This window comes from Salmo trutta, chromosome 19 (genome assembly GCF_901001165.1).
Source record: "Salmo trutta chromosome 19, fSalTru1.1, whole genome shotgun sequence".
NCBI lineage: Eukaryota > Metazoa > Chordata > Actinopteri > Salmoniformes > Salmonidae > Salmo > Salmo trutta.
In genome coordinates, this window is record NC_042975.1 from 23,017,424 (window position 1) to 23,036,510 (window position 19,087).

Sequence of the window (19,087 nt, forward strand, 5' to 3'; positions counted from 1 at the left end):
AAATGACGAAGCGGAAACATGTTTTTAGAAATACAGAAATATATAATTTACGTAAGTATTCACACCCCCGAGTCAATACATGTTAGCATCACCTTTGGCAGCGATTACAGCTGTGAGCCTATCTGGATAAGTCTCTAAGAGCTTTGCACACCTAGATTGTACAATATTTGCACATTATTCTATTTAAAATTATTCAAACTCTGTCAAGTTGGTTGTTGATCATTGCTAGATAGACATTTTCAAGTTTTGCCAAAGATTTTCAAGCCAATTTAACTCCAAACTGTAACTAGGCCACTCAGGAACATTCAATGTCGTCTTGGTAAGCAACTCTAGTGTATATTTGGCCTTGTGTTTACGGTTATTGTCCTGCTGAAATGTGAATATCAATCAATCAATCAAATGTATTTATAAAGCCCTTTTTACATCAGCCGATGTCACAAAGTGCTATACAGAAACCCAGCCTAAAACCCCAAACAGCAAGCACGGTGGCTAGGATAAACCTAGAGAGAAACCAGGCTCTGAGGGTTGGCCAGTCCTCTTCTGGCTGTGCCGGGTAGAGATTATAACAGTACATGGCCAAGATGTTCAAACGTTCATAGATGACCAGCCGGGTAAAATAATAATAATTACAGTGGTTGTAGAGGGTGCAACAGGTCAGCACCTCAGGAGTAAATGTCAGTTGACTTTTCATAGCGGATCATTCAGAGTTTGAGACAGCAGGTACGGTAGAGAGAGAGAGTCGAAAACAGCACGTCCGGGACAAGGTAGCACGTCTGGTGAACAGGTCAGGGTTCCATAGCCGCAGGCAGAACAGTTAAAACTGGAGCAGCTGCATGACCAGGTGGACCGGGGACAGTAAGGAGTCAGGCCAGGTAGTCCTTAGACATGGTCCTAAGGCTCAGGTCCTACGAAAGAAGAGAGAAAAATATAATTAGAGGGAGTATACTTAAATTCACACAGGACACCAGATAAGAGGAGAATATAACAGACTGACCCTAGCCCCCTGACACATAAACTACTGCAGCATAGATAGTGGAGGCTGACACAGGAGGGGTCGGGAGACACTGTGGCCCCATCCGACGATATCCCCAGACAGGGCCAACCAGGCAGGAAATAACCCCAGCCACTTTGCCAAGGCACAGCCCCCACACCACTAGAGGGATATCTTCAAACCACCAACTTACTACCCTGAGACAAGGCTCAGTATAGCTCACAAAAATCTCCCCCACGGCATGAACCCGAGGGGGGCGCCAACCCAGACAGGAAGATCACGTCAGTGACTCAACCCACTCAAGTGACGCACCTCTCCTAGGGACACAATGTAAGAGCACCAGTAAGCCAGTGACTCAGTCCCCGTAATAGGGTTAGAGGCAGAGAATCCCAGTGGAGAGAGAGGAAACCGGCCAGGCAGAGACAGCAAGGGCGGTTCGTCGCTCCAGTGCTTTTCCGTTCACATTCACAACCCTGGGCCAGAATACACTCAATCATAGGACTGACCTACTGAAGAGATGAGTCTTCAATAAAGACTTAAAGGTTGAGACCGAGTATGCGTCTCTCACATGGATAGGCAGACCATTCCATAAAAATAGAGCTCTATAGGAGAAAGCCCTGCCTCCAGCTGTTTGCTTAGACATTCTAGGGGCAGTAAGGAGGCTTGTGTCTTGTGACCGTAGTGTACTTGTAGGTATGTACGGCAGGACCAAATAGTAAAGATAGGTAGGAGCAAGCCCAGTAAAACCTTGAAATCAGCCCTAGCCTTAACATGAAGCCAGTGTAGAGAAGCTAGCACTGGAGTAATATGATAAAATGTTTTGGTTCTAGTCAAGATTCTAGCAGCTGTGTTTAGCACTAACTGAAGTTTATTTTGTGCTTTATCTGGGTAGCCGGAAAGTAGAGCATTGCAGTAGTCTAATCTAGAAGTGGCAAAAGCATAGATACATTTTTCTGCGTCATTTTTGGACAGAAAGTTTCCGATTTTTTTTCAATGTTACGTAGATGGAAAAAAGCTGTCCTTGAAACAGTCTTGATATGTTCGTCAACAGAGAGATCAGGGCCCTGAGTAACGCTGAGGTCTTTCACAGTTTTATTTGAGACGACTGTACAACCATCAAGATTAATTGTCAGATCCAACAGAAGATCTCTTTGTTTCTTGGGACCTAGAACTAGCATCTCTGTTTTGTCCGAGTTCAAAAGTAACAAATTTGCCGCCATCCACTTCCTTATATCTGAAAAACATGCATCCAGGGAGGGCAATTTTGAGACTTCACCATGTTTCATCGAAATGTACAGCTGTGTATCGTCCGCATAGCAGTGAAAGTTAACATTATGTTTCCGAATGACATCACCAAGATGTAAAATATATAGTGAAAACAATAGTGGTCCTAAAACGGAACCTTGAGGAACACCGAAATTTACAGTTGCTTTGTCAGAGGACAAACCATCCACAGAGACAAACTGATATCTTTCCGACAGATAAGATCTAAACCAGGCCAGAACTTGTCCATGTAGAGCAATTTGGGTTTCCAATCTCTCCAAAAGAATGTGGTGATCGATGATATCAAAAGCAGCACTAAGGTCTAGGAGCACGAGGACAGATGCAGAGCCTTGGTCTGACGCCATTAAAAGGTAATTTACCACCTTCACAAGTGCAGTCTCAGTGCTATGATGGGGTCTAAAACCAGACTGAAGCATTTCATATACATTGTTTGTCTTCAGGAAGGCAGTGAGTTGCTGGGCAACAGCTTTTTGAAACATTTTTTAAAGCAATGGGAGAATCGATATAGGCTGATAGTTTTTTATATTTTCTAGGTCAAGGTTTGGCTTTTTCAGGCTTTATTATTGCCACTTTTAGTGAGTTTGGTACACATCCTATGGATATTATTATGTTCAACATAGGAGGGCCAAGCACAGGAAGCAGCTCTTTCAGTAATTTTGTTGGAATATGTATTTAGCTTGAATATGTATGCAGCTTGAATATGTATGCAGCTTGAAGGTTTAGAGGCCATTACGATTTTCATCAATGTGTCAAGAGATATAGTATTAAAAACATTAGTGTCTCCCTTGATCCTATGTCCTGGCAGTGTTGTGCAGACTCAGGACAACTGAGCTTTGGAGAAATATTCAGATTTAAAGAGGAGTCCATCATTTGCTTTCTCATGATCATGATCTTTTCATCAAAGAAATTCATGAATTTATCACTGCTGAAGTCAAAGCCATCCTCTCTTGGGGAATGCTGCTTTTTAGTTAGCTTTGCAACAGTATCAAAAATAAATTTTGGATTGTTCTTATTCTCCTCAGTTAAGTTGGAAAAATAGGATGATCGAGCAGCAGTGAGGGCTCTTCGATACTGCATGGTACTGTCTTTCCAAGCTAATCGGAAGACATCCAGTTTGGTGTAGTGCCATTTCCATTCCAATTTTCTGGAAGCTTGCTTCAGGGCTCGGGTATTTTCTGTATACCAGGGAGCTAGTTTATTATGACAGATTTTTTTTGTTATTAGGGGTGTGACTGCATCTAGGGTATTTCGCAAGGTTAAATTGAGTTCCTCGGTTAGCTGGTTAACCTATTTTTGTACTCTGGCGTCCTTAGGTAGGTGGAGGGAGTCTGGAAGGGCATCTAGGAATCTTAGGGTTGTCAGAGAATTTATAGCACGGCTTTTGATTATCCTTGTTTGGGGTCTGAGCAGATTATTTGTTGCGATTGCAAAGGTAATAAAATGGTGGTCCAATAGTCCAGGATTATGAAGAAAAACATTAAGATCCACAATATTTATTCCACGGGACAAAACTAGGTCCAGAGTATGACTGTGGCAGTGAGTAGGTCCGGAGACATGTTGGACAAAACCCACAGAGTTGATGATGGCTCCGAAAGCCTTTTGGAGTGGGTCTGTGGACTTTTCCATGTGAATGTTAAAGTCACCAAAAAGTGTTATATTATCTGCCATGACTACAAGGTCCCATAGGAATTCAGGAAACTCAGTGAGGAACGCTATATACGGCCCAGGAGGCCTGTAAACAGTTGCTATAAAAAGTGATTGAGTAGGCTGCATAGGTTTCATGACAAGAAGCTCAGAAGACGAAAACGCAGTCTTTTTTTATTGTCAATTGAAATTTGCTATAGTAAATGTTAGCAACACCTCCGACCTTTGTGCGGGGGATATGGTCATAAGCGTAACCAGGAGGAGAGGCCTCATTTAACACAGTAAATTCATCAGACTAAAGTCATGTTTCAGTCAGGCCAATCACATCAAGATTATGATCAGTGATTAGTTCATTGACTATAACTGCCTTGGAAGTGAGGGATCTAACTTTAAGTAGCCCTATTTTGAGATGTGAGAGATTTTTTTATTTCACCTTTATTTAACCAGGTAGGCCAGTTGAGAACAAGTTCTAATTTACAACTGCGACCTGGCCAAGATAAAGCAAAGCAGTGCGACAAAAACAACAACACAGAGTTAGTTACACATAAACAAACATACAGTCAATAACACAATAGAAGAGAAAAATAACAAAAATATATGTACAGTGTGTGCAAATGTAGAAGAGTAGGGAGGTAGGCAATAAATAGGCCCTAGAGGCGAAAATAATAACAATTTAGCATTAATACAGGAGTGATAGATGTGCAGATAATGATGTGCAAATAGAGATACTGGGGTGCAAATGAGCAAGAGGGAAGTAATAATAAGGGGATGAGGTAGTTGGGTGTGCAATTTACAGATTGGCTGTGGACAGGTACAGTGATCGGTAAGCTGCTCAGACAGCTGCTGCTTAACGTTAGAGAGGGAGATATAAGACTCCAGCTTCAGTGATTTTTTCAATTCGTCCCAGTCATTGGCAGCAGAGAACTGGAAGGAAAGGCGGCCAAAGGAAGTGTTGGCTTTGGGGATGACCAGTGCAATGTACCTGCTGGAGCGCGTGCTACGGGTGGGTGTTGCTATGGTGACCAGTGAGCTGAGATAAGGTGGTGCTTTACCTAGCAAAGTCTTATAGATGACCTGGAGCCAGTGGGTTTGGCGACGGATATGTAGTGAGGGCCAGCCAACGAGAACATACAGGTCACAATGGTGGGTAGTGTATGGGGCTTTGGTGACAAAACGGATGGCACTGTGATAGACTACATCCAGTTTGCTGAGTAGAGTGTTGAGGGCAATTTTGTAAATGACATCGCCGAAGTCAAGGATCGGTAGGATAGTCAGTTTTACGAGGGTATGTTTGGCAGCATGAGTGAAGGAGGCTTTGTTGCGAAATAGGAAGCCGATTCTAGATTTAATTTTGGATTGGAGTCTGGAAGGAGAGTTTACAGTCTAACCAGACACCTAGGTATTTGTAGTTGTGCACATATTCTAGGTCAGAACTGTCCAGAGAGTGATGCTAGCCAATCGGTTGAAGAGCATGCACTTAGTTTTGCTAGCATTTAAAAGCAGTTGGAGGCCACTGAAGGAGTGTTGTATGGCGTTGAAGCTCGTTTAGAGGTTTGTTAGCACAGTGTCCAAAGAATGGTGTCGTCCGCGTAGAGGTGGATCAGAGAATCACCAGCAGCTAGAGCGGCATTATTGATATATACAGAGAAATGTGTTGGCCCGAGAATTGAACCCTGTGGCACCCCCATAGAGACTGCCAGAGGTCTGGACAACAGGCCCTCCGATTTGACACTCTTTACTCTATCTGAGAAGTAGTTGGTGAACCAGGCGAGGCAGTCATTTGAGAAGCCAAGGCTATTGAGTCTGCCGATAAGAATGCGGTAATTGACAAAGTCGAAAGCCTTGGCCAGGTCGAAGAAGACGGCTGCACAGTAATTTCTTTTTTATTTTTTTATTTCACCTTTATTTAACCAGGTAGGCAAGTTGAGAACAAGTTCTCATTTACAATTGCGACCTGGCCAAGATAAAGCAAAGCAGTTCGACAACATACAACAACACAGAGTTACACATGGAATAAAACAACATACAATCAATGATGCAGTAGAAAAAAATAAGACTATATACAATGTGAGCAAATGATGTGAGATAAGGGAGGTGAAGGCAAAAAATGCCATGGTGGCAAAGTAAATAAAGTATAGCAAGAAAAACACTGGAATGGTAGATTTGTAGTTTGAAGAAAGTTCAAAGTTAAAATATAAATAATATGGTGCAAAGGAGCAAAATAAATAAATACAGTAGGGGAAGAGGGAGTAGTTTGGGCTAAATTATAGATGGGCTATGTACAGGTGCAGTGATCTGTGAGCTGCTCTGACAGCTGGTGCTTAAAGCTAGTGAGGGAGATAAGTGTTTCCAGTTTCATAGATTTTTGTAGTTCGTTCCAGTCATTGGCAGCAGAGAACTGGAAGGAGAGACGACCAAAGGAGGAGTTGGCTTTAGGGGTGACCAGAGAGATATACCTGCTGGAGCGCGTGCTACAGGTGGGTGCTGCTATGGTGACCAGTGAGCGGAGATAAGGAGGGACTTTACCTAGCAGGGTCTTGTAGATGACCTGGAGCCAATGTGTTTGGCGACGATTATGAAGCGAAGGCCAGCCAACGAGAGCGTACAGGTCGCAGTGGTGGGTAGTATATGGGGCTTTGGTGACAAAACGGATGGCACTGTGATAGACTGTATCCAGCTTGTTGAGTAGGGTATTGGAGGCTATTTTGTAAATGACATCGCCGAAGTCGAGGATTGGTAGGATGGTCAGTTTTACGAGGGTAAGTTTGGCAGTATGAGTGAAGGATGCTTTGTTGCGAAATAGGAAGCCAATTCTAGATTTCACTTTGGATTGGAGATGATTGATGTGAGTCTGGAAGGAGAGTTTACAGTCTAACCAGACACCTAGGTATTTGTAGTTGTCCACAAATTCTAAGTTAGAACCGTCCAGAGAAGTTATGCTGGACGGGCGGGCAGGTGCAGGCAGCGATCGGTTGAAGAGCATGCATTTAGTTTTACTTGTGTTTAGGAGCAGTTGGAGACCACGGAAGGAGAGTTGAATGGCATTAAAGCTCGTCTGGAGGGTTGTTAACACAGTGTCCAAAGAAGGGCCAGAGGTATACAGAATGGTGTCGTCTGCGTAGAGGTGGATCAGAGATAATGTATTTTATCGATGGAGGTTATGATATCGTTTACGACCTTGATCGTGGCTGAGGTGCACTCTTGACCAGCTCGGAAACCAGATTGCATAGTGGAGAAGGTACGGTGGGATTCGAAATGGTCAGTGATCTGTTTATTAACTTGGCTTTCGAAGATTTTAGAAAGGCAGGGCAGGATGGATATAGGTCTATAACAGTTTGGGTCTAGAGTGTCTCCCCCTTTTGAAGAAGGGGATGACCGTGGCAGCTTACAATCTCTGGGGATCTCAGACGACATGAAAAAGAGATTGAATAGGCTAGTAATAGGGGTTGCAACAATTTCGGCGGATAATTTTAGAAAGGGTCCAGATTGTCTAGCCCAGCTGATTTGTAGGGATCCAGATTTTGCAGTTCTTTCAGAACATCAGCTGTCTGGATTTGGGTGAAGGAGAAGCGCGCAGGGGGGGGCAAGTTGCTGCAGGGGGTGCTGAGACGTTGGCCAGGGTAGGGGTAGCCATGCTAATTGAAATGATCAATTATCGTAGATTTATCGGTGGTGACAGTGTTTCCTATCCTCAGTGCAGTGGGTAGCTGGGAGGAGGTGCTCTTATTCCCCATGGACTATACAGTGTCCCAAAACTGGAATTAGTGGAATTAGTGCTACAGGAAGCAAATTTCTGTTTGAAAAAGCTAGCCTTAGCTTTCCTAACTGACTGGTTCCTGACTTCCCTGAAAAGTTGCATATCGCGGGGGCTATTCGATGCTAATGTAGAACGCCACAAGATGTTTTTGTGCTGGTCAAGGGCAGTCAAGTCTGGGGTGAACCACGGGCTATATCTGTTCTTAGTTCTACATTTTTTGAATGGAGCATGCTTATTTAAGATGGAGAGGAAAGCACTTTTGAAGAGCAACCAGGCATCTTCTATTGACGGGATGAGGTCAATATCCTTCCAGGATACCCGGGCCAGGTCAATTAGAAAGGGCTGCTCGCTGAAGTGTTTTAGGGAGCGTTTGATAGTGATGAGGGGTGGTTGTTTGCCCACGGGCCCGGTACGCATGCAGGCAATGAGGCAGTGATCGCTGAGATCCTGGTTAAAGACAGTAGAGGTGTATTTAGAGGGCAGGTTGGTCAGGATGATATCTAAGAGGGTGCCCATGGTTACGGATTTTGGGTTGTACCTGGTAGGTTCCTTGATGATTTATGTGAGATTGAGGGCATCTAGCTTCACTTGTAGGATGGCCGGGGTGTTAAGCATGTCCCAGTTTAGGTCACCTAACAGTACGAACTCTGAAGATAGATGGGGGGCGATCAATTCACATATGGTGTCCAGGGCACAACTGGGGGCCGAGGGGGCTCTATAACAAGCAGCAACGGTGAGAGTCTTGTTTCTGGAAAGGGGGATTTTTAAAAGTAGATGCTTGATTTGTTTGGGCACAGACCTGGATAGTATGACAGAACTCTGCAAGCTATCTCTGCAGTAGATTGCAACTCCGCCCCCTTTGGCAGTTCTGTCTTGTCGGAAAATGTTATAGTTAGGGATGGAAATTTCAGCATTTTTGGTGGCCTTCTAAGCCAGGATTCAGACACGACTAGGACATCCGGGTTGGCGGAGTGTGCTAAGGCAGTGAATAAAACAAACTTAGGGAGGAGGCTTCTAACGTTAACATGCATGAAACCAATGCTTTTACGGTTATAGAAGTCAAAAATGAGAGCGCCTGGGGAATGGGAGTGATGCTGGGGGCTGCAGGGCCTGGATTAACCTCTACATCACCAGAGGAACAAAGTAGGACTAGGGTAAGAGTATGGCTAAAGGCTAAAAGAACTGGTCGTCTAGTGCGTTCGGAACAGAGAGTAAAAGGAGCAGGTTTCTGGACGCGGAAGAATAGATTCAAGGCATAATGTACATAAAGTGCATTTCTTTGCCACATTTTTTGCATTTTTGCAAACAGTATGCATGTTTTGGAATATTTTTATTCTGTACAAACTTCCTAAGTATTGTGGAGTAACTACAATGTTGTTGATCCATCCTCAGTTTTTTGCTATCTGTAACTGTTTTAAAGTTCATGGCCTCATGGTGAAATCCCTGAGCGGTTTCCTTCCCCTCCGGCAACTGAGTTTTAGTAACAGGTGTACTGATACAGCATTCAAAGGGTAATGAATAACTTCACCATGTTCAAAGGGATATTCAATGTTTGCTTTTTAAAATTGTTTATCCATCTATAGGTGCCTTTCATTGCAAGGCATTTGAAAACCTCCCTGGTCTTTGTGGTTGAATATGTGTTTGAAATTCATTGCTGTACTGAGGGACGCTACAGATAATTGTATGTGTGGGGTACAGAGATGAGGTAGTCATTAAAAAATCATGTTTAACACTATTATTGCACACAGAGTGAGTCCATGCAACGTATTATGTGACTTGTTAAGCAGATTTTTACTCCTGAACTTATTTAGGCTTGCCATAACAAATGGGTTGAATACTTACTGACTCAAGACACTTCAGCTTTTCATTTTTTATTAATTTCTAAATCTTTCTAAAAACATAATTCCAGGGTATTGTGTGTAGGCCAGTGACAAAAAAACTATATTTTATCCAATTTTAATTCAGGCTGTCTCTCAACATAATGTGTGAAAAGTCAAGGGGTGTGAATACTTTCTGAATCACTGTATTTCAGCAACCCAGGTACCATGTAAAAACCTTTTTGTCACTGCCCGAATGCATTTTGATGATTTGTGTGCTCAATAAAGTGTCCCACAGTGTGAAACAAAAAGCTGCCAGAGTTCAATCATGCCTCCTCAGTGTGCTGGAAGAATAGTATTTTTAACTGACCCAGGTAACCAATTTAGACAGAACAGGGCCCTTGATTATTATGTTGCTGTCCTTGAATTCTGTGTTTGTCTAAAGAAAAGCTTACCTCAGCATCAACTCCTCCTGACCCTGATCAGTAAGATTAGTTTCAAGATCAGATCAATGGATGAAATGTGGACACTGCCCTAACCGGAACTCACTGTAGCCAGCCTGTGTGTGTGTGCCTGCGCGTGTGTGCTTATGCACATGTGCTCATGTTTGTGTCTGTCTGTGAATGTGTGTGTACGCACACGCCTGTGTGTGTTTGCAGTGCCTGCAGGACTATTTGTGTACGTGGAGCCACCTCTTAAACGCCAACCCACTGTAGCAGTGGAAAAGTCATAAATATCCATGTGGGGTTTGGAAATCTTATGCAATCTTAGAATTTGCAGTTGGAATGTATGGATATGCAAGCTCCCAAGGTTTTCTCAAGATGTGGATAGTTAAGAGTGGCTCCATGACATTGGTGAAGATCACGTGAAATTTGGTAGTTGGTTCAACTATTTTGCTACACTGCTACCCTGCATTTCCTGTTTCTTGAAGTGCAAAATATCTCAAGGAAGATACAATACGAGAGACTAACCAACCCAAAAGGAGTTGTGTAATCTACGCACACACTATCGAGCAGCTTTGTCGAGTCCCATGTTTGGTACTGCAATCATCGGGACTAGATGGAGACTTCAATCTTCAAGTAGGTAAATGGAATCAACTCCAAGCCCTTGAACCGGCACCGGGCCGACAGCTCTGTTTTTTTTCATGTTTGAGGAGATACCCCTCAAAGAGCTCATTACCATCCCTTCCAACATCGTGACTGCCTTCCTTATGCCTTCAAATAACACAGAAAATGCCTTACGTAACGCCATGAATGTATTTATGGTGCCTTGTGCTGCCAGAACTCTCTCGGGTTTGGAGCCGGCACATACTGATAATGTGGCAGCCGCTGCCTGTTGTGCACTGGTGGTCTCTGTTGTCAGGAGGCTATTTGGGGAAGTTGCTAATTAGCGGTTAGCTTCAGTAGCGCTGAGTAACTGAGTAGGTTAGAGCCAGGTTAGCATCCATAGCATTGAGTGGCAATCGGTTGGGCTATGGTTGAGTCCTTTGTGATGCTGATGTAGATGCTGCTGTTCAAGTTCCTGTTATATTCCTCGCCCTCACACCCTCACGCACCCTGTCAACCAAGGTGTGAGCTAAGTGTTGAAAGGGGGAAGGGGAGAGGGGTTGGTGGGAATGATGTCATGGGCTAGCTTCTCTGTGTAGAGAGTTGGGGATTTTTTCCTGCCAAACTTTTGATTTGAATGGGATGGGGGGGGGGTTCAGATCTCCAAGGCTTGGTCCCTAGACCCCCTCAAATAGCTCCTACAGCTCCCCCCTCTCATCCCCCACCCCTCCTTTGCTGCAGAGGTCTGCAGTGCATATAAGCTGCACAGCTTCTCTATATCTTTCCTCTCTCCCGCTCTCCCACTCTTTCGCTCTCTATCTCGTTCTATTTGTCTCTCTCTGTCTGCTGCGTTCATTTAATCTCTAGTTCTCTCTCTCAAAGGTCTCTGAAAAAAACACATATTTTTCTGTCTCCTCTTCATGCTCTGAACAGATTTACACATGACCCCTAGCCACTGCTTAGGATTAAAGAAACAGCCCAGACTGGAGGAGAAAAGGCCCAAAACTCTGCATTATGCTCCTTGCAACCATGATGCAAAAGGAGAAAAAAGTATAAAGACTAGGGAATTCACAATGATGATAATAACCAACTTTATTTGCATCTTATAATAGAGACAAGGCGACACATGAGGAGCTTTTAAAATTCAAATAGACCAACTGCATAAAACAACATTCAGTTAAAACATGTAGAACAACTTGAAAGGAAGGGTGGAAAGAAAGAAGAGGAATGAAAAGTAATGGTGTTGGAGTGTCTTTGGAGTAGTGCTGCCACATCATCGGAACATGATGCCTCGCACCGGGTGGGAGGTTTCTCAGCACCGTCACGCTACAAAGTGGAAGGGACCAATACTCACTGCCCATGCAGGCAGACTCAACAAACCAGTTAAATCACCCCTCTCATTCAAACAAATGATTCCTTCCTTCCTCGTCTGCTGCTTAGTAGTTATGAAAACGTTATAGCAGCACACTTTGAGACAGTACCACACTCAAAGAGTTATGAGCATAGTGATAGCCTTTTAAAGGTGTAGTCACCCAAAATCATAGTTGTCAGATTTGGTGAACTATCCTTTTAATTGAGAGATCTGAGAGCGTACACTTTTTTTGTTACTTTTTTGGAGCTCTGTGCCTATGAATCAGACTGGAAGTGCAGTCATGCAGATGCGGCAGAGGAACAGTGAAATATTTAATGTCTGTGTTGTAGGATGAATGGAAACTCTTTTATCTTCCACTGCGTTTGATGTCAAAGAGCTAACATGTCAAAGCTTCTTCCCCGTTTCTTTGGTTGCACTTAAACCCCCTCCATACTAAGAAATAAGGAACTGGCTTTTCTCTTCGGGAGGACATCCTTCATGTATAGCTCCTCTAGTAGTTCTTTGATGCTTCAAACAAATGTTGAGAACCAACAGTGGAATTCTAGTCTAACAAAAACCTGTTTTATTCTACTCTATTCTAGTCTTGTGTTTCCCGATTGCCTCACTGCTGAGAAGGTACAGTATAGCCTACCATATTGTAGTAGAGCTTTGTTTATTGATGTTTGTGATGGTCCTTTGAATGAACACTTATTTTAACTTAATATAATACATCAATAAAATCAATTTAGCCTCAAATAAATAATGAAACATGTTCAATTTGGTTTAAATAATGCAAAAACAAAGTGTTGGAGAAGAACGTAAAAGTGCAATATGTGCCATGTAAAAAAAGCTAACGTTTAAGTTCCTTGCTCAGAACATGAGAACATATGAAAGCTGGTGGTTCCTTTTAACATGAGTCTTCAATATTCCCAGGTAAGATGTTTTAGGTAGTAGATATTATAGGAATTATAGGACTATTTCTCTCTATACGATTTGTATTTCATATACCTTTGACTATTGGATGTTCTTATAGGCACTTTAGTCTTGCCTGTGTAACAGTATAGCTTCCGTCCCTCTCCTCGCTCCTACCTGGGCTTGAACCAGGAACACATCGACAACAGCCACCCTCGAAGCAGCGTTACCCACGTAGAGGAAGGGGCAACAACTACTCCAAGTCTCAGAGCGCGTGACGTTTGAAACGCTATTAGCGCGCACCCGGCTAACTAGCTAGCTATTTCATATCAGTTACACCAGCCTAATCTTGGGAGTTGACAGGCTTGAAGTCATAAACTGCGCAATGCTTGAAGCATTGTGAAGAGCTGCTGTTAAAACGCACGAAAGTGCTATTTTGAATGAATGCTTACGAGCCTGCTGCTGCCTACCACCGCTCAGAGCAGACTGCTCTATCAAATCATAGACTTAATAGACTTAACATAGACTTAACATAATAACTGTAACGCCCTGGCCATAGAGAGGGGGTTTTGTTCTTTATTTTGGTTAGGCCAGGGTGTTACATGGGTGGGCGTTCTATGTTTTTGTATTTCTTTGTTTTGGGCCGTGTGTGGCTCCCAATCAGGCACAGCTGAAGTTCGTTGTTGCTGATTGGGAGTCACACATAAGGAGCATGTTTTGCCTTTGGGTTTTGTTGGGTAATTGTGTTTCTGTTAGTGTTCTGCACCTGACAGGACTGTTTGGCTGTCAGTTTTCTTTTTTTGTATAGTGTTCACGTTGTTCTATTAAAATTCCAATGATGAACACATCCTCCGCTGCGTATTGGTCCACCTTTTCAGACGATGACTTCTCTGTTTCATCTGACGACGAAGACAGCCGTTACAGAATTACCCACCAACAACGGACCAAGCAGCAGAGGAAAGAGAAGCGCCAGGAGAGGAGCGTTCAGGATTCATGGACTTGGGAGGAAATCCTGGACGGTAAAGGACCATGGGCTCAAGCTGGGGATTATCGCCGCCCGCAGTGGGAGATCGAGGCGGCGAGAGCTGAGAGGCGCTGGTATGAGGAAAGGGAGCGCAGCAGACACGAGAGGCAGCCCCCAATTTTTTGGGGGGAGGGCACACGGGGAGATTGGCGGAGTCAGGCGGTAGACCTGAGCCAACTCCCCGTGCTTACAGGAGGCAGTGCAGTACTGGTCAGACACCGTGTTATGCGGTAAAGCGCACGGTGTCCCCAGTACACGTGCATAGCCCGGTGCGCTATAGGCCAGCCCCCCGCAAGTGCCATGCGAGTGCAGGCATCGAGCCAGGACGGATTGTGCCAGCTCAGCGCGTCTGGTCTCCAGTGCGCCTTTTCGGTCCAGGTTATCCTGCACCGGCTCTGCGCACTGTGTCTCCAGGGCGCTGGGAGGGTCCAGTTCGCCCAATGCCTGCGCTTCACCCGTGCCGGGCCAAAGTGGGCATTCAGCCTGGAGTAAGCATGTCGAGCGTACATACCAGAACTCCAGTGCTCCCCCACAGCCCGGTTTATCCTGTGCCTCCTCCTCGGTCCAGGCCTCCAGTGGGTCTCCCCATCCTGGTCCGTCCTGTGCCACCTCCCAGGACTAGGCCTCCAGTGGGTCTCGCCAGTCCAGAGCTGCCTGAACTGCCCGCCAGTCCGGAGCCGCCTGAGCTGCCCGCCAGTCCGGAGCCGCCAGAGCTGCCCGCCAGTCCGGAGCCGCCAGAGCTGCCCGCCAGTCCGGAGCCGCCAGAGCTGCCCGCCAATCAAGGGCCGCCAGAGCCGCCCGCCTGTCCGGAGCCGCCAGAGCCCCCGCCTGTCCGGAGCCACCAGAGCCGCCCGCCTGTCCGGAGTCACCAGAGCCGCCCGCCTGTCCGGAGCCGCCAGAGCCGCCCGCCTGTCCAGAGCAGTCAGAGCCGCCCACCAGCCCGGTGAGTCCTGTGCCTACGCCTAGGGCCAGGCCTCTAACATGTCTCCTCAGTCTGGTGAATCCTGGGTCAGTGCCGCCGGAGCCGCCAGGGACGCCCGCCAGCCGGGCGCAGTCATCGCCGCCCGCCAGCCGGGCGCAGCCATCGCCGCCCGCCAGTCGGGCGCAACCATCGCCGCCCGCCAGCCGGGCGCAACCAGGGTCGCCCGCCAGCCAGGCGCAGCCATCACCGCCCGCCAGCCGGGCGCAACCATCACCGCCCGCCAGCCGGGCGCAACCATCACCGCCCGCCAGCCGGGCGCAACCATCACCGCCCACCAGCCGGGCCCAACCAGGGTCGCCCGCCAGCCGGGCGCAGCCATCACCGCCCACCAGCCGGGCCCAACCAGGGTCGCCCGCCAGCCGGGCGCAGCCATCACCGCCCGCCAGCCGGGCGCAACCATCACCGCCCACCAGCCGGGCCCAACCAGAGTCACCCGCCAGCCGGGCGCAGCCATCACCGCCCGCCAGCCGGGCGCAGCCATCGCCGCCCGCCAGCCGGGCGCAACCATCGCCGCCCGCCAGCCGGGCGCAGCCATCGCCGCCCACCAGGCGCAACCATCACCGCCCGCCAGCCGGGCGCAGTCAGGGTCGCCCACCAGACCTTCGGCGCGGCCAGGTGCGCCACCTAAGTGGCCGAAGCCAAGGGTGGAGCGGGGTCCATGTCCCGCACCCGAGCCGCCATCGTAGGAAGGCCCACCCGGACCCTCCCCTTCAGAATCAGGTTTTGCGGCCGGAGTCCACACCTTTGGGGGGGTACTGTAACGCCCTGGCCATAGAGAGAGGTTTTTTGTTCTTTATTTTGGTTAGGCCAGGGTGTTACATGGGTGGGCATTCTATGTTTTTGTATTTCTTTGTTTTGGGCCGTGTGTGGCTCCCAATCAGGCACAGCTGTAATTCGTTGTTGCTGATTGGGAGTCACACATAAGGAGCATGTTTTTCCTTTGGGTTTTGTTGGGTAATTGTGTTTCTGTTAGTGTTCTGCACCTGACAGGACTGTTTGGCTGTCAGTTTTCTTGTTTTTTGTATAGTGTTCACGTTGTTCTATTAAAATTCTAATGATGAACACATCCTCCGCTGCGTATTGGTCCACCTTTTCAGACGATGACTTCTCTGTTTCATCTGACGACGAAGACAGCCGTTACAATAACACACAGAAATACAAGCCTTAAGTCATTAATTTGGTCGAATCCGGAACTATCATCTCGAAAACAAAACGTTATTCCTGTTACATTCCACAATCTTCAATGTTATGTCATAATTACGTACAATTCTGGCAAATTTAGTTCGCAACGAGCCAGGCGACCCAAACTGTTGCATATACACTGACTCTGCGTGCAATGAACGCAAAATGACACAATTTCACCTGGTTAATATTGCCTGCTAACCTGGATTTCTTTTAGCTAAATATGCAGGTTTAAAAATATATACTTGTGTATTGATTTTAAGAAAGACATTGATGTTTATGGTTGGAGCAACGTCTACCTAAGCGATTATATGCAACGCAGGACAGGCTAGATAAACTAGTAATATCATCAACCATGTGTAGTTAACTAGTGATTATGATTGATTGATTGTTTTTTATAAGATAAGTTTAATGCTAGCTAGCAACTTACCTTAGCTTCTTACTGCATTCGTGTAACCTCGTGGAGTGCAATGTAAAGCAGGTGGTTAGAGCGTTGGACAAGTTAACCGTAAGGTTGCAAGATTGAATCCCTGAGCTGACAAGGTAAAAATCTGTCATTCTGCCCCTGAACAAGGCAGTTAACCCACCGTTCCTAGGCCGTCATGAAAATAAGAATGTGTTCTTAACTGACTTGCCTAGTTAAATAAAGGTCTAAAAATATATATTTTACAAAAAATCTAAATAAATTGGCCAAATCGGCGTCCAAAAATAGCGATTTCCGAATGTTATGAAAACTTGGAATCGGCCCTAATGAATTGGCCATTACGATTAATCGGTCAACCTCTAGCCCATTCAGAGCATTGACTATATGGAGTAACACAACACTCAACTGATAATGCTTCTCATTTGTGTGTAGAGAATCTATGCCTTGCAGTCTCCTGACAGATTTGCTCAGAAACCTGTGATAACAAAGCAAATCCAGCCACAACATCCACCTTGCTATACAACACATGGAGCAGACAGGAGCAGTTGATGATGGGGTTAATCTGTTGTTCTGTCCCTCTCTGTCTGTGGTTCAGTCTAAAGAGTGTGTTTACACTGCAAACAGTACTCAGCATCTTTCTGCATTGTAGGGCCTACAACAAAAACATTTGGTATTCCTTTTAATCAATACATTTTTACCACCTTTGGAAAATTGGTACAATTGTAAGCAAATAATATTTCTGCCACACACTACAAATGCATCGTTTTGAATTCATTCACCTCCTCCTTGGGTAGCCCATGTCAACCACGTTGACCCATAGTGAGTGTGTGAAATCAGCCCCACCATGGCCCCTGGTGCTGATGGTAGCCAATTGGTGCTGATGGTAGCATAATGACCGGGAAAAAGCTTCTGGGTTACACATGTAAGCAGATCAGATCCATCATAAGGTGATTATAGATACGTAGAATATGAAAAAAGAGGAATTAAACATGAGTGAAAGCTGTATGAGTCATTGGGTACATTTACGTGCACACAATAATATGATTATTGTGAATACTCAAATTAATATAATAGGTAGATTAAAATGTTTACATGCATTACAAGAAGATCGATATCCCTAATAATCCTGTTTACACTGACACTTCTGAAAACAGGCTAGTTGAAGGGATTGCCAATCAAAATAAACGTTCTACCACCATGTTATTTTTGGGAAATCTATTTCATTCTGAGTTCGGACATATGACCGTTTGGGTCCTGCTTTAAAATGACGTGCAGATTATAAAGGCTTCATAAACCCTTTATAAACACTACATAAATGTGTCACAAATCATCTATGACCATATGTCATGATCTATAAAGTGTTCATAAACGTGGCATAACTGTGTGAAATAACCACCATTGTAAAATGTGACACAACCCAGTATGTTAAACTCAAATATGACATAAACCTGTGCTTTATAAAGGGTGGCATAAGCACCGCTTAATAAAGGCTTTATAAATCATATTAAATTGAGGCTTCACAAAGCATTTATAACCTTGTCATGCATCTTGGTAGAGCATTGCAACGCCAGGATAGTGGGTTTGATTCCTGGGACCACCCACACGTAAAAATGTATGAACACATGACTAAGTTTCTTTGGATAGAAGCATTTGCTAAATTGTATATATTATATTGTATTAATCTAAAACATTTCTTAAGATGGCTCAACCTCTTTCCCTATTGGGTGTATAGCCAATATTGGATCTGACCTCAACTTTCCCCAAAATGCTGTGCTGCAGGATGACACACACTCTAAAGTGCAGTTTTTTTTTCTTAAAAGTTATATTTTCTTGGTTTTGTTTTCCCAGGCTTTGGATTTCCCCATGTTTTGCACACTTTCTGAATAGAAAAACAACTCAATTTGATTTTCTGTGTTCATAAAAATGCTTAAACCACATCAGGGGATGACTTTTGATGTCTGTGAAAAATCTATGAAATGTTGATATTTGAGTGTAGTTGCTCTTTAATTCTGCACTGTTTGGTTAGCGGAGTTTCATGTGATGTTTGCAAATCAAATACCCACTTGTGGTGCCACTGGACAGCGAAAAACGAATAAGTTAACCTTTTGTACATCGCAGTGTTCCATACACTTGACCTTATTTGAGCGCCCCAAAAATGTAATACTTCCAGGTCAACTGTAATATGAATACCATTGTAAAGCACAATTTCTCCCCTTTCCAGCAAAATCAATGACGAGACCTTCATGCACTAAATTTATCTTCACAAGTAATCTGTCACGGTTTTTGAGAGTCATGATGGCTCGCAGTGATGACGTGAAAAATTAACATATATATATTTTTTAATAATTACATTTAACTAGGCAAGTCAGTTATGACAAATTCTTATTTACAATGATGGCCTACACTGGCCAAACCCAGACGACGCTGGGCCATTGTGCACCGCCCAATCACGGCCGGTTGTGATACAGCCTGGATTCGAACCAGGGTGTCTAATGACGTCTCAAGGACTGATATGCAGTACCATAGACCACTGCGCCACTCGGGAGCCCAATTGTTTGAATTAACTATTGGTGAACTAAATTAATTAACTTTATACTCACCATTACGCTCAACATTGATCATTTCTTGTTTCTAATCTGCGAGAGAAGCGCTACCCCTGGTGGAAAGAGGCTG

General features: G+C 45.0%; 1 protein-coding gene across 1 annotated transcript in view; it reads left to right on the forward strand.

Moving 5' to 3' along the window:
• Positions 1-19,087, forward strand: part of LOC115154184 (protein turtle homolog B-like) — a 188,087-nt gene that overhangs the window by 68,218 nt on the left and 100,782 nt on the right. The gene's annotated exons all lie outside the window — the stretch shown is intronic.